Genomic DNA, 13791 nt, shown 5'->3' on the forward strand with positions numbered 1-13791 from the left:
AATGACAAAAGCGTTTCTCTGCTCGAGTCTTAGAGACGAGCATGCTCGTCTTTGACCCCGGCTCGAAAAAAAAAAATTGGCTGTGTTAAGTTATCGATGCTGCATACTACTAGTTGTACTTATTGCTCCAATGATGTATAGGGCTGAAATGTGTTGTGCTTGGGTTGTCAATTGTTTGATCCATGCCTTTTTTATTATACCCTGCTTTTTTGGGCACAATCTTTGTCCAACTAACTATTGGTACTATTTGCCACGGGCACTTTTCCATCAACTAGTCATAACCATTAGTAGGTACCTTATGACTAGAGGGATATCTAAAAACTAGTTAAGGAATGGTGGAAGCAAAGATAAGATCTGATGATGTTTTGTATGGGTATTTCTTTCAAAATTTGCTAGGGGTTTTCATGTATGCAAATAAATACATAGTACTATGTGCATATTTATACGCTTTGTGAACATGTGCGTGTGCCTAATAGATTATGCATGAAAATGTTTTGCAAGAATCCTTGGTTTTCATTTCATTGCTAATAAAGAATTTTCTCTCACTAGGATTTCCATTAAAGATTTTATCTTTCAATTCATTCCTAGTGGAGATTTGACTAGTATAAGGTGGAGACTACCACATCATCATCACTATTATTATAAATGACTGGTATGAAATCACATGCCATCACTTTGAGTGGATTTACTCTAACCAAAATATGGATCCCAAATTCTTCCCCAATATTAGTTAATTATTGAGAGAGTTAAGTTCTAAGGTGGAAAGGTTATAATGTCTAAGGTCGAAGGTGTCTAATAACCAAGAGCCAGTGGATTCGCTCGTGGTCTAGGGTGGCGGTTGTGGTTTACCTAGGACCTTCTATGTGCCTGCGGTTTATGCCCTGAAGGGCGGTGGTTTATCCGGGACCTTCGTTTGGCTTCCCATTCGCTTGCCCCTCGTGTTCGCTTAGCTTCTCTTAGCATTGTCGGCAACAAGGGCAGGCAAACATAGATATCTATGTGCATTGATTAGTTATACGTTGGTTCGATCTGTAAAGAGTCGATTGGTTGGTGTAGGTCGGTTCGTTGTATACATATATGCATGTTTTCTTTTTACGTCTGCATGGCGTGCAAAAGACAATCGTTCGATAGGGGTTCTATAGGGAGACCTCGGACAAGGTTGTCGATTGGCACTACTGTCACTCTGTTGCCTCGTTCGTCTCACAACCTATGCATGAGTCTGTGTGCATGCTTGTTCAGAACAGTTGCTCGGTAGGCAAAGAAAATATAGATCCTCAAACGAGTGCTCCTTAACGAGAGTCAAAGATATAGGTTTGCTTGGATGTTTTTTCTTTTTATGTATATTATGGGTTTCTTTGTTTTGATTTCATTCTGTTGATCTTGCTTGCATGCTTGTTTGTAGGTGTATTCGAGTCCATGGATGCACCTTCCCAAGAGGAGAGAAACTTGTAGAGTTCCAAAACTTGTGAAGCTTAAGGATTTCGAAGTTTGTGTTACAGTCGGTGTAGGAAGCAATGATCTCGACCTTTCGTTCTGGGTGGGCACCCATATGTAATTTTATAAAGAATGAGTGTACGAAGGGTTTGGTTGCATTGGAGAAGGGCGGGACTATGGACCATCTGCGTCTTCTCTGATTGCTATCGGGAATGCATTGAAGTCCTACATGCATTGGGACACACACAAGCCCGATGGTGGGCTTGTCATGTGTCGTGCACTTCGACAATTGAAGATGCTTACCTTTGAGGGCATGTTGGGCTATTGCATGAAGGATATGCATAAATCTCATTTTAGGGTGTTTGTCACATCAATGTTTTTGTCGATGAAATAAATCAAGGCAGAACTGTCTATGCATAGTATGGTCAAGGGGATTTGAAAAATCAAGTTTGCTTGACCTCTCTAAATATCTTTGAGAGGGCAACCCTCTTGTTCGCTTGGCTTCTCTTAGCCTTGTCACAACAAGGGCAAGCAAACACAGATATCTCTATGCGTTGATTGGTTATGCGTTGTTTCGATCTATTGAGAGTTGATTGGTTGGTGTAGGTTGGTTCGTTATATACATATATTCATGTTTTCTTTTTACATCTGCATGGCATGCCAAGCATGGCATGCCAAAGACAATCGTGAATGAGTCTGTGTGCATGCGTGTTCAAAACAGCTGCACGATAGGCAAAGAAAATATAGATCCTCAAATGAGCGCTCCTTCTCTAAGAGCATTGAAAAGGAGAGCCAGAGATATAGGTTTGCTTGGATGCTTTTTCTTTTTATGTATATTATGGGTTTCTTTGTTTTGATTTCATTCTGTTGATCTTGCTTGCATGCTTGTTTTTGTAGGTGTATCCGGGTCTATGGATGCACCTTCCAAGAGGAGAGAAATTTGTAGAGTTCCAAAACCTGTGAAGCTTAAGGATTTCGAAGTCTTTGTTACAGTCGATGTGTAGGAAGCAATGATCTCGACCTTTTGTTTTGGGCACCCATATGTAATTTTATAAAGAATGAGTGTACGAAGGGTTTGGTTGCATTGGAGAAGTGCAGGACTATGGATCATCTCCCCACTGTCAAATGGTCGTGAAGATGTGAGCCTCTTCTCTGATTGCTATCGAGAATGCACTGAAGTCCTACATGCATTGGGACACACACAAGCTCGATGGTGGGCTTGTCATGTGTCGTGCACTTGGACAAGTGAAGATGCATACCTTCTTCGAGGGTATGTTGGGCTATTGCATGAAGGATATGCATAAATTTCAATTTAGGGTGTTTGTCCACAATGTTTTTGTTGATGAAATAAACCGAGGTAGAACTGACTATGCACAGTATGGTCAAGGGGATTTTAAAAACCGAGTTTGCTTGACCTCTTTGAATATCTTTGAGAACATATTTATTTTCATGGAGAACTTTATTCCAAACCAAAAGTCAACAACCCTCGTGTTCGCTTGGCTTCTCTGAGCCTTGTCGACAAGGGGCAGGTAAACATAGGTATCTCTGTGCGTTGATTGGTTATGTGTTGGTTCGATTTGTTAAGAGTTGATTGGTTGGTGTAGGTCGGTTCGTTGTATACATAAATGCATATTTTCTTTTTACGTTTGCATGGTGCACTAAAGACAACCGTGAATGAGTCTATGTGCATGCTTGTTCCAGAACAATTGTCGGTAGGCAAAGAAAATATAGATCCTCAAACGAGTGCTCCTTCTCTAAGCATCGAAAAGGAGAGCTAGAGATATAGGTTTGCTTGGATGCTTTTCCTTTTTATGTATATTATGGGTTTCTTTGTTTTCATTTCATTCTATTGATCTTGATTGCATGCTTGTTTGTAGGTGTATCCGAGTCCATGGATGCACCTTCCAAGAGGAGAGAAATTTGTAGAGTTCCAAAACCTGTGAAGCTTAAGGATTTCAAAGTCTTTGTTACAATCGATGTAGGAAGCAATGATCTCGACCTTTTGTTTTGGGCACCCATATGTAATTTTATAAAGAATGAGTGTACAAAGGGTTTGGTTGCATTGGAGAAGGGCGGGACTATGGATCATCTCCACTGTCAAATGGTCGTGAAGATGTGAGCCTCTTCTCTGATTGCTATCGAGAATGCACTGAAGTCCTACATGCATTGGGACACACACAAGCTCGATGGTGGGCTTGTCATGTGTCGTGCACTTTGACAAGTGAAGATGCATACCTTTGAGGGCATGTTGGGCTATTGCACGAAGGATATGCACATATTTCATTTTAGGGTGTTTGTCCACAATGTTTTTGTCGATGAAATAAACCGAGGCAGAACTGTCTATGCACAGTATGGTTAAGAGGATTTGAAAAATCAAGTTTGCTTGACTTCTTTGAAAATCTTTGAGAGGGCATTTGTTTTCATGGAGAACTTTATTCCAAACGGAAAGTCAGCAACCCTTGGAGTCACTCTCCTCAAGATGATACGCACGGGCAAGTTCTTCCCCTCTGCCTCCTGGGTTGTTCCTCACACAGGAAACGGGATGAGATCGCGCCTAAGGCTAAAGGTGTGTGTGGAAGTGTATGAAAGATCCTTAAAGTGCTAATCTATCTGATATCCGCAAGGTTTTCTTCCATGATAACTACATTGAGGGAGAGTATGCACGCTACTTTTTGCCTCAATCAGATCGTGGCAATCCTGACGTTAAAGAAATGCAATCTCCTACTACTGTTGATCTGAATGATATGGAGGACGAGGAGGAGAAGATCCAACAATTTCTTTGTGTTGTAATTGAGCAACATGAATACATTCCTGTTGCACCCTGTCTAGATCTGGCTTGTGATGCCATTTTGTAAATATGCAAATACTTGTAAATGCTTCCTTGGCTATTTTGCAAATGTTTGTAAATTCACTCTATCGGCTATAATTATCGAAGTGATGTAATGTAAAAAAATTTCTTTTTTTGGAAAATCTCTTCATTCTTAGAAAAACCCTTTTTGTCTCCTATGCTATCACAAGTTTTCAAGGTGTAAACAAGTGTGATAGTACTGAAGGACACCCTTCTATTTCATACATTCAAAGCATCTAAGAGCCTCAATGTCAATGAGCCTTGGTAGTTTCTAATGGTAGGAGTCTTCCTAGATGACGATGATGGCAAACGATCTTTTAGGTTGCATAGTAGCACCTAAAAAGATTAACGAATCAAAGCTAAATTTCCAAAAGAAGAAGGCCTCGAAGAAGAGCATGTGAAAATGTTATGCTCAATCAGTTGTTGTCAAGAACAATGATATCGTGACCATTGAAAGTGTTTCAGATGGAGCTCCAAAGCTACCTCCCTTGTGGAGATAGCGAGTGGTCTCCCGCTCTTTCCAAAGAAAAGAAGCCCATAGATGACAAAAATCTTCCAAAGAAACTCAAGGAGTATCCCAACCCCATGTTGGGAGAGAGAACAAAACAAGCCCAAGAGCTTGTGAAGAAGGTGTAGGCAAAATTAAAGCCATTACTTGAGCAAGTGGTTAAGTACAAACCCCATTGACCATATCCTAGACCCTATTCTAGAGCTAATCATAGAACCATTGTTTAGGGAACCTCAGAACATGCCAAAGGCCTTTACTAAACCTATAACCATTCTTAAGAGGCCATAAAAATAAGGGCCAATTTGAAAGCCTTTGCCTTTGGAACTAATCCAACCAAACCTCACATTGATAGATATAATAGAGGAAGATTTGGTGGTGGAAGGTGAATGTTGGCCTTACGTGGGTCATCATAGTGACCATATTTTATGTGAGATGATTAACCAGATGAACACGAAAGTAACATGGTGTACATTTTGTTACTTTCAAAATATTACCCCAACTTGTTCACCCCAACTTGTTCATAGGAAATTGTGGTTGTCCTTTGGTTTTGGTTCTAGAGGGAGGATGCTTAATGTGGCGTGACACGACAGCTCATCCTCCTCTTCTTTAGGTTTATGTTCAATTGTGTGGGCTCTTAAGTTCTTATTCATCCACTTAGATAAGCCTCTCCAAAGTTTAGAAGCACTTGTTCAAGATGCTCTGCACACAGACACACACGCACACGCACACACAATCGAATTAAGCTCAGAGAGCAAGAGGGAGACTAGAAGCGATAGTTGGAAGTACTTGATGATAATGATATAAAATGTGTGGAGTACAAGTGTACTAGTAGCCCTAGCCGTAGGGCTGATGTGGCTATAACACAAGAGGAAAGAACCGCTTAGCATAGGGTAAACGGTCCACGTGTAGGGCTGTTCACACTAGAGTTGCCAAGGCTAACAAACCCCCCTAAAGTGAATGGTGTGAACGTGTACAGGTTGTAGCAGAAATGGGTAAACCCATCTGCCACATTGGCTTATGTAGGCACATCCGCCAAGGCCATCTTCCTTACATAATGAAATGCACCTGAATGTGTTGTGTTCATGCATAAAAAAGGGATTTTGTGCGACTCCATAGGCGCTTTGACTATTAGTGAAAATGATGGTAGAAGACGACTTTCTAATACTAAGAGTTGCCAATAGACGGCAGAGCCATACACACGTCACAAAAGCTGTGAATGCTGCGCTGTACTCAGCTTCACAACTTGAAGTGGCTCCGTTAGAAACAATTACCACTATTTGACACCTTAGTGTCAGATCATCATGCCTAGTCAGATGGACAAGCATAAAGAACACGCATACATTTCATTGTTGCCAAGGCCGAGTGTTGGGGCAATGTTGAAATGTGCTCAATTGTGACATTGCATATTGAACACAAGACGGGTAGTGCATAGTGATTGAATAAGGCATCCAAGAGTTTGTTGATAAGAAGGAGCATCAAAAGCTGTATGAGATAGCAGGATGCCCATCCTCAATCGGCATAAATTGAATACCCAAATAGTAATGCAAAATCCCCATGTCTGTAACATCAAATGAATGATGTATGTCATGAACAAAATATTAGGGCCAATTTTTGCTGCAGTAGCAAGAGAAGGCTGAATACATGCCTTCCCCATACCATCGTACCCAAACATGCTTTAATGAGGACCAAACTTTGCAAGCATGTCGCGGGGATGGCCGCGCGGGGGGGGGCACCCCCACATGCTTGCAAAGTTTGGTCATGATCATAGCATGTTTGGGTTAGTAATTAGTGCCCAGTGCGGATTTTTCAAGTCTCTTGGTGCTTACCTAGTTATAGCTGTCATAGTGGGTGCTGCTGATTATGTTGGCCTATGAGGTGGTGACTAGTCTAGGAGCTCTCTATTATATACTTAAGTCTCTTCAGTAGGTCACATATTGGAGACTCATGAGCATGGCTCTAAGTAAGCAGTTGGAGACTCATCTTCTATCTAAGCTTGCAGTCCCTGACCAATTCTTGGGTTGCTAAGAGCCTTTCCTTTTCCTCAATGGGATTAGGGTATTTCGGCAAGCTTTTTAGGGAGCTAGTTAGTGTCAGTCGGTTCCCTAGCTCGGGTGACTAAAGGTAGCAAATGTTCCTCTTTTGATAAAGAGGTTGATGCATGGGTGGTCGTGCCATCTTTCGAACGACTCTTAATAACTACCCGGCTATCCCCTTTGCCGATTTTTATGGTTTTCTTTCTTGAGCATCTAGTTGCTCGTGCTGCTAGTTCAGGGAAATTCTTTGAAGATAAGACCTTTGCGTGTCCCTGGTCTCACGAGGTTGATGCCTCTGCTGCTGGCGGCATGAGAGATGTGGCCCTTTATCTGTTATACAATTTGGTCACGGTGTTAATAAGAGGGACCGTATGGATGAAGCCATCTCTTACACTTAGCAAGTTAATGCTGGTGTTAGGATGAGCTTCACAAGCTTTTCTTGTATGTCCTTGGTCTCAACAGATAATCCTTATACATGTGGTCTATCCCACAAAGGGGTTGATGCAGAAGCGCCTCAAAGGTACTTGCCGTCCCTTTTTTGATTGGACACTCAGCCACTTTGTGAGGTCCTGCCCAATGGTAGCATTGCATGGGTGGTCATTTAGCCATTGTATTCATGTCCTAGCCACATGGAATTGGGGTGGCTAAGTATACTGGGAACATTTGGTCGCCCTCCATCACCTAGTGGCTTAGAATTTGGGAGGTGGCTCAAGAGGTTCATAGGTGGGACCTTCAACAGCTTCCCCCTCATCCCCTTTTTCAAAAATTTCCGTTAGGGTTAGCTGACAAAGAGGTGTGACTCATAGCAATGGGGGTTGAGGTGGGAGAACTGGGGGTGGTAAGGCCATTTTTGGTACCCTAAGAATTCCTCTTTGGGCCACTTCTTTGCTTGGTTGAGGTATGTTGTCAAGCACAGGTGCCAACAAAGCCAGCGGTTGCCTTAGGTTTACGAGTAGGGCTTGAGGTAGAGCACGGGCAGGGTTGCAAATGTGTACACTCCGTTTGATAGTATGGTTAGCTCGACAAATCGGGCACCATACTAGCTCCCTCTTAGGATAGAGATGGGGTTGGCTAACCCGATCCTGGCCTTGGCTTGTTCTCCAATGTTTGGTCATTTGCTGTATTAATGTAGCGACCAACTGCTCGACCTGTTGTCCAAAGCTGGACTCCTTGCTTTTTCCTTCAAATCTCGTGCTGGTGGTCTTGAATGAGGCTTCTAATGTACCCTCGTGGAGTTCTCGAGAACATGTTCCCTTAAAATTGTCTCCTCGAAGTCCATAGCACTCCTACAACATTGCTCAAAGGAGGTATGTCCAAGGCATACAAGGAATTGTGTAGGGGTACGTCCTCTAGGCCTTCCAAAAATCTCCCAAACAGCCTTTCATTAGAGAACTTGTCTTTAGCACTACAACGAGAGTGGAGATATCTGACCCTGTTGATGTAATCTTGGATGGTTTCACCATCCTTTTGTTTTAACATTATGTAGCTGCTCAACAAGACTCCATTTGGTTCCTTGATGAGAATATCCAACCTTGAAGACCTTTTTCAAGGCTTCAAAGGTGGCCTTGTCTTCTGTTTTCAAAGACGTAAACCATTGGCCGGCTTTACCATCTTAGGTGAGGCCAAGGGCACTCACCTTAACTTGGTCATCCACATGGCCAAAGGCTTCGCAGCATCTCTAAGTGTGGTATGGGATCTCCAGTCCCATTGAACTTAGTGATTAGTTTAGAGATATTTATGGGTTTATTCCGCTCTTGTCTGGGTCCTAGTGCTGGGGGCGTGATGCCAGCAGCCACCCCATCCCTATTTCCCACGGCTATTCTTTTCTCAACATTTCAGGTGTTGGTTGGGGAGGAACAGTGGGGGTGAAGGAGCTGGGTTAAGAAGATAGTAGACCATCGAGGGTTCTTATCTCATGGGGGGATTGGGTTGTGCCTCATGTGGCCCTATGTGGTGGTACCTTGGATATGCTCCCCGAAGTAGGTATTATTGGTATACCCAACCTAATATGATGGGACGGGTAGGCCCTTTCTCTCTGATATGACGTTTTGGGCCCTTGGAGAGCTAGATCTGGCTTTAGTATTGGTCTCTGATCCTGGTATGAATCGGACACCCCCGAGATGGGCATGGCCCTCAAGACTGGTGGATGAGTCTGGGTTTGATGGCTCTCACTTTGTTGTATTTTCGCTGTAGGATAAAGAGGCGGTGTGGGCTCTCTTTCTTATTGGTTTTCCATACCTCTCACCTTGGGATGTAGGTTCTCCTCTCCTCTCTCCTTCTACTCTCCTCTCCTCTCTCCTTCTACTCTCCTCTCCCCGAAGCATAGCTGGCCTTACTTCAACCTGAGCTTCCCTCTACTTTAAAGCCAACCTCTGTAGCGTTCGCTCCTTCTCTATGGCTATCCTCAAGGCCTCTTCAAAGCTTTTGGGTCTCTTCAGCTCCACTTTCTCCTTCAGATCAACATGTGGGGCTATATAAACATGTCTTTCTTAAGCAGAAGCGACGGATGCTCTGTTCTTAAGGAAATATCCCATCTTTCCCACAAGTCCTCAAAGTGGTCCACAAATCTATCAAACACATCTGACAAATTATGCTTTAACTTCTGAATTTCCTACCACATAACATATGGGGATTCACCCTGCTTATAATGCTGCACCAAGGCCCCTTTAATGTCTTAATATACGTGACATTGAGTTGGTTGGGCTCTCCACATCTGTAGCCACCTTTTGGTATCTCCCTTCAACAACATTGACAACAAGGTCAAATTATCCTCATCTTTATCCTTCCCAAAGGTAAAATTTACCAACTCCAATCCATCCAAAAATTCCCTTGGATCCTCTCCAGCATAACCATGGAACAATGGGTACATCATCATGGTTGCCATCTGCTCTACTGTGAGAACTCTTAGATCTGTAAAAAATTGAAAGGGTGCTTCAAATCCCTCCTCAATGGGGACACCAAACCCAAGGCACAAGTACACCCAGTTGACACAGGTGGACACTTAAGCACACTCCAAGCTCCTCAAACTGTATAGGTGTCTATTTTCGACTTCCTCCCAGGTCAGCTTTGATCTCCAAAAGCTCTTGCAATCCATTTAAGAGCCTCTCCTAACCTCAATTGACTACTAACTGACCAGGAATACTCTTAGATGTTGCCAAATAGATGTTGATAGAATACTTGCTTCCAAATTCTGATGCTAACCCAAGTCCAAAATGAGTCCTCTAGGATCCTCTATTGTCCTCCAGTGTCAGCTAACCTTATATCCACAATCCCATAAGCCTTTTGGACAACTTGCTAACCTTCTTCTGGCTTTTCTTTGACCTTCACCTACTGGGAACTACCTCAGTAGTCTGACACAGAACCGATTGATTCAGAACCCTTCACTGACATAAAAACCTTCTCCAAATGTGCTCTAACACACAGGCCCTCAGGCAGCTCTAAACTTGAAGAGACATCACATTACATGCAACCTCCTAACTACAGCTGACACACAGCTGCTTCAGATTTGAATGTACGTGACGAAACTAACTAAGCCAACTCAGTTGATGTAGGTTCTCGCTCTTCTGCGTCCATTGGCACTTGTAAACCCTCAAACCAATCTATCCTTGCAAGGACCCAACCCTGTGGACACTTACCTGACTTAAACCTAGCTGTAACTGCCACATAAACGTTATCAGACCAAAAAGCCTTCTGATTGCTAACTTTTATAACTGTCAACTGTGACCCACTGTCAACTCTCCCAAACCTAAACAAACCAAACCAAGAAATCTTCACCATCAATTGGCTATTTTGATGCACAGATGACACACAACTGACTCAGAATCCTTTCATCTCAACTTACACACACTGAGTTAGCACTGACCCAGAACTAGATCCCCAGCCTTCAGACTCACACACAGAGGCTACATCCTTAAGAACTCTATCAAATCAACTCACATACCACAACTAAAACATCAAAACCAAGAGCTATGTATCCAAACGTAGCTGACATAAACCAAATTCACTTGCTTCATTAGATAGATAAAACGTCAACGTCTCAACATCCCTGAGACCTGGGCATAAACATAAGAAGGAAACACTATAAATTCCATGGGTCACTCGCAAGTAGACCCTGATGATGTTTCTTCAAAGCTTCACCTTCAAACAGCTTCAGTCGAGAAGAAATCGAAATGGGTCAAGTCTCTAACAGAGAAGCTTCTCAAAGAGCCTGGGGGACACTCCTCCTAGCCAACTCTATGTTCTCTAGCTCACACGTTGCTCTGATCCAAACAATCCTTCTCACTGCACTATCTTCTTGTATGCAAAGCTTAAACAACTGCAGGTACTCCAACCTGAAACCTTCAAAAAAGCAAAACAACCTACATGAGACACTCTCCACTATAGTCACTCTAGTGGTCTCTCACCTCCCGTCAAAGATCCACCGCACTCCATAAACCACGCCCTCGACAAGCCACCTCCTGAAAACTTCCCCCAATTCTCCTTTTCTCCTCGTCGTCGCCTTGATTCCTTTTGGATTGTTGCACCGCCCATCTTCATTGTTTGCCCATGCACTTTCTATCCACTTGACCACGCCACATTATCTTATCTAAGGTTTCAAACCATACTCTACAATTTATTATCTATTAGGGGTTTAGGTTAGGCATATTCCGTGAACACGAAAAAACCTATCAACGCCTACATATTTTGTTCTAGTTGTAATTATGAACACGAAAAAACCTATCAACGCCTGCTTTCTATTCTAGTTTGGTAAATTTTAGTATGTAGTAATGACTTTTGTCCTTTAAAAAAACAAACCTTGTAGATTTTTATGGACATAGGGTCTATTAAATAAGAAGGATTTGTAGTCATTGGAGCTCCTGATGGCACTAGGATTAGGATATGCATGATAATGTGTCGAAGGCTTAATGTAGAAGCTTTAAGTGCCCACCACTGGCCAAGTGTGAACCGCCCACACTTATCTTATCCATATGCATGATAATGTGTCGAAGGCTTAATGTAGAAGCTTTAAGTGCCCACCACTGGCCAAGTGTGAACCGCCCACACTTATCTTATCCATATGTATGTAATTCAATAACTCTACTTTCGAATGGACCACATATTGCGTTCTCTTTTTTTTGGGAACAATAATTTATTAATATATTGATATCTACAACTTTATCAAAGGTTTTTACAAAAATCTTTCTGCATGCATACTCCCTCTAATCCCACTTCCTATTAAGAAGATCACATACTGTATCCCACATCTCATCTTCCCATACAAAGGAGGATCTTTCCCAAGAGAAATGGAAACTGGATACAAGCAATCGACAGCACTTTAGAGATGAAGCCTTTGGGTGATTATTCTTCAAAGTACTCCCTTTTGTCAAGATCTTCACTACCAGTCTTCTTCCTAGGGGATTTTCAATCAGGGCCATAAATATCAAAGCGATGCCGACGGTGGTTGGGGAGGACACGTTGGGGAGGACACGGCTCCGGAGAGGGGTGATTTGAGGGTGCCGCCATCGCGGTGGGGAGGACAACGGGGTGTGACAGAACAGCTCCGCGGGGGGAGGGGAGACCGCTTGGGTGTGATTGTGATGCTAGGGGTGGGGGGGATGGTGGAGTGTGAGGGAACGGCTCCTTGGGGGGGGGGATCGAGAGCGAGTGGGGTCTGGTTTAAATACCACCATGCCAAAGCTATAGACTCCAGTGGGGTTTTTTAAAGACGCAAAAAATAGCTCTAGGTAAACCCCACATTTTTTATGGGCTGATGTCAGAAAATACACTAATTTCAATAAAAGAAAATTGCAAGGGTTGGTTCGAGTACCACCAATGAATAAGCATACATGCCAATTTTTCCTTGGTTCTACTACATCGTGAACCTAAACTTGTGTTGTATTTTTTACGGTTTCCTTTTGGCCACTACTAGTGGGATTTCTACCAAAACATGGGAGTAGCTCTTTCAATAGCCAAAACGCCCAAAAGGGGCATGAGAATCTATACTATATATAAAGGATACTATTTTGACGTTTTGATAAATTCATTAAAATGTGCCACATGGCACATTCTAATGAATTTGCCACACGGCACATTCTAATGAATTTACCAAAATAGTCTCCTTTATTAATGGCTAAAAAGCTTGCACTTGACTATAGTTGAGGGGGAAGGGCAGCTTTGCCAGACCAGACTTCTTTAATGAGTTGAAGACATGTTCTCTCTCTCTCTCTCTCTCTCTCTCTCTCTCTCTCTCTCTCTCTCTCTCTCTTTAAGCATGTGAATTCACAAATTTTATGATTATTATTAAGGTTTACATGCTGAATACTTTGGGTGTCTTTTTTCTTTTCCAAAAGAAGGTGACTGTTTTTAGGGTACAGGCCGACCTAGAAATCAATGTTGCATGCAGGAAGAAGTCAAGGCTACTAATAGCACTCTTGGAGGCATGATGGAAAGCTTTGAGTATATATGAGTGCACTATGCAAGCAGGGATTTGTGTGTGTGTGTGTGTGTGAGAGAGAGAGAGAGAGAGAGAGAGAGAGAGAGAGAGAGAGAGAGAGAGGACAATTGGGGGCACCAAACAACACATACTTATTAATAATATTAAATAGTATAGTAAAACAAGAAAAACAAATTCTAAATTTTCCATTATGAATTTTTTTTCAAAATTTGAAACATTCATTCGTGGCTCCAGACAAAAATTTAAAGAGCAACCCTTGTTTTTTTTCGGGCAGGAGGAATTGAAGGCTTATGTAATATGGTTGTACGATTTTATTTTATAGACTTTTCTTGGACGTTTAAATAATAATTATCATAAGAGCCTTACAATTGCCTGGAGTATAATTGTCTACTACCACATGTAAAAAAAATTTCAAAAATAATCTAATGGTGATGAGCTCCCCAAAGGCTTATAAAAGATGAGTCCCACCCTTAGATCTTGTGTTTTTATGCATGTAAGAATATCTCTTGCCCTTCGGAGTCGGGTCATGCCACTA

Source organism: Cibotium barometz, chromosome 60, assembly GCF_041138505.1.
Source record: "Cibotium barometz isolate CiBa-2024 chromosome 60, ASM4113850v1, whole genome shotgun sequence".
Lineage (NCBI taxonomy): Eukaryota > Viridiplantae > Streptophyta > Polypodiopsida > Cyatheales > Cibotiaceae > Cibotium > Cibotium barometz.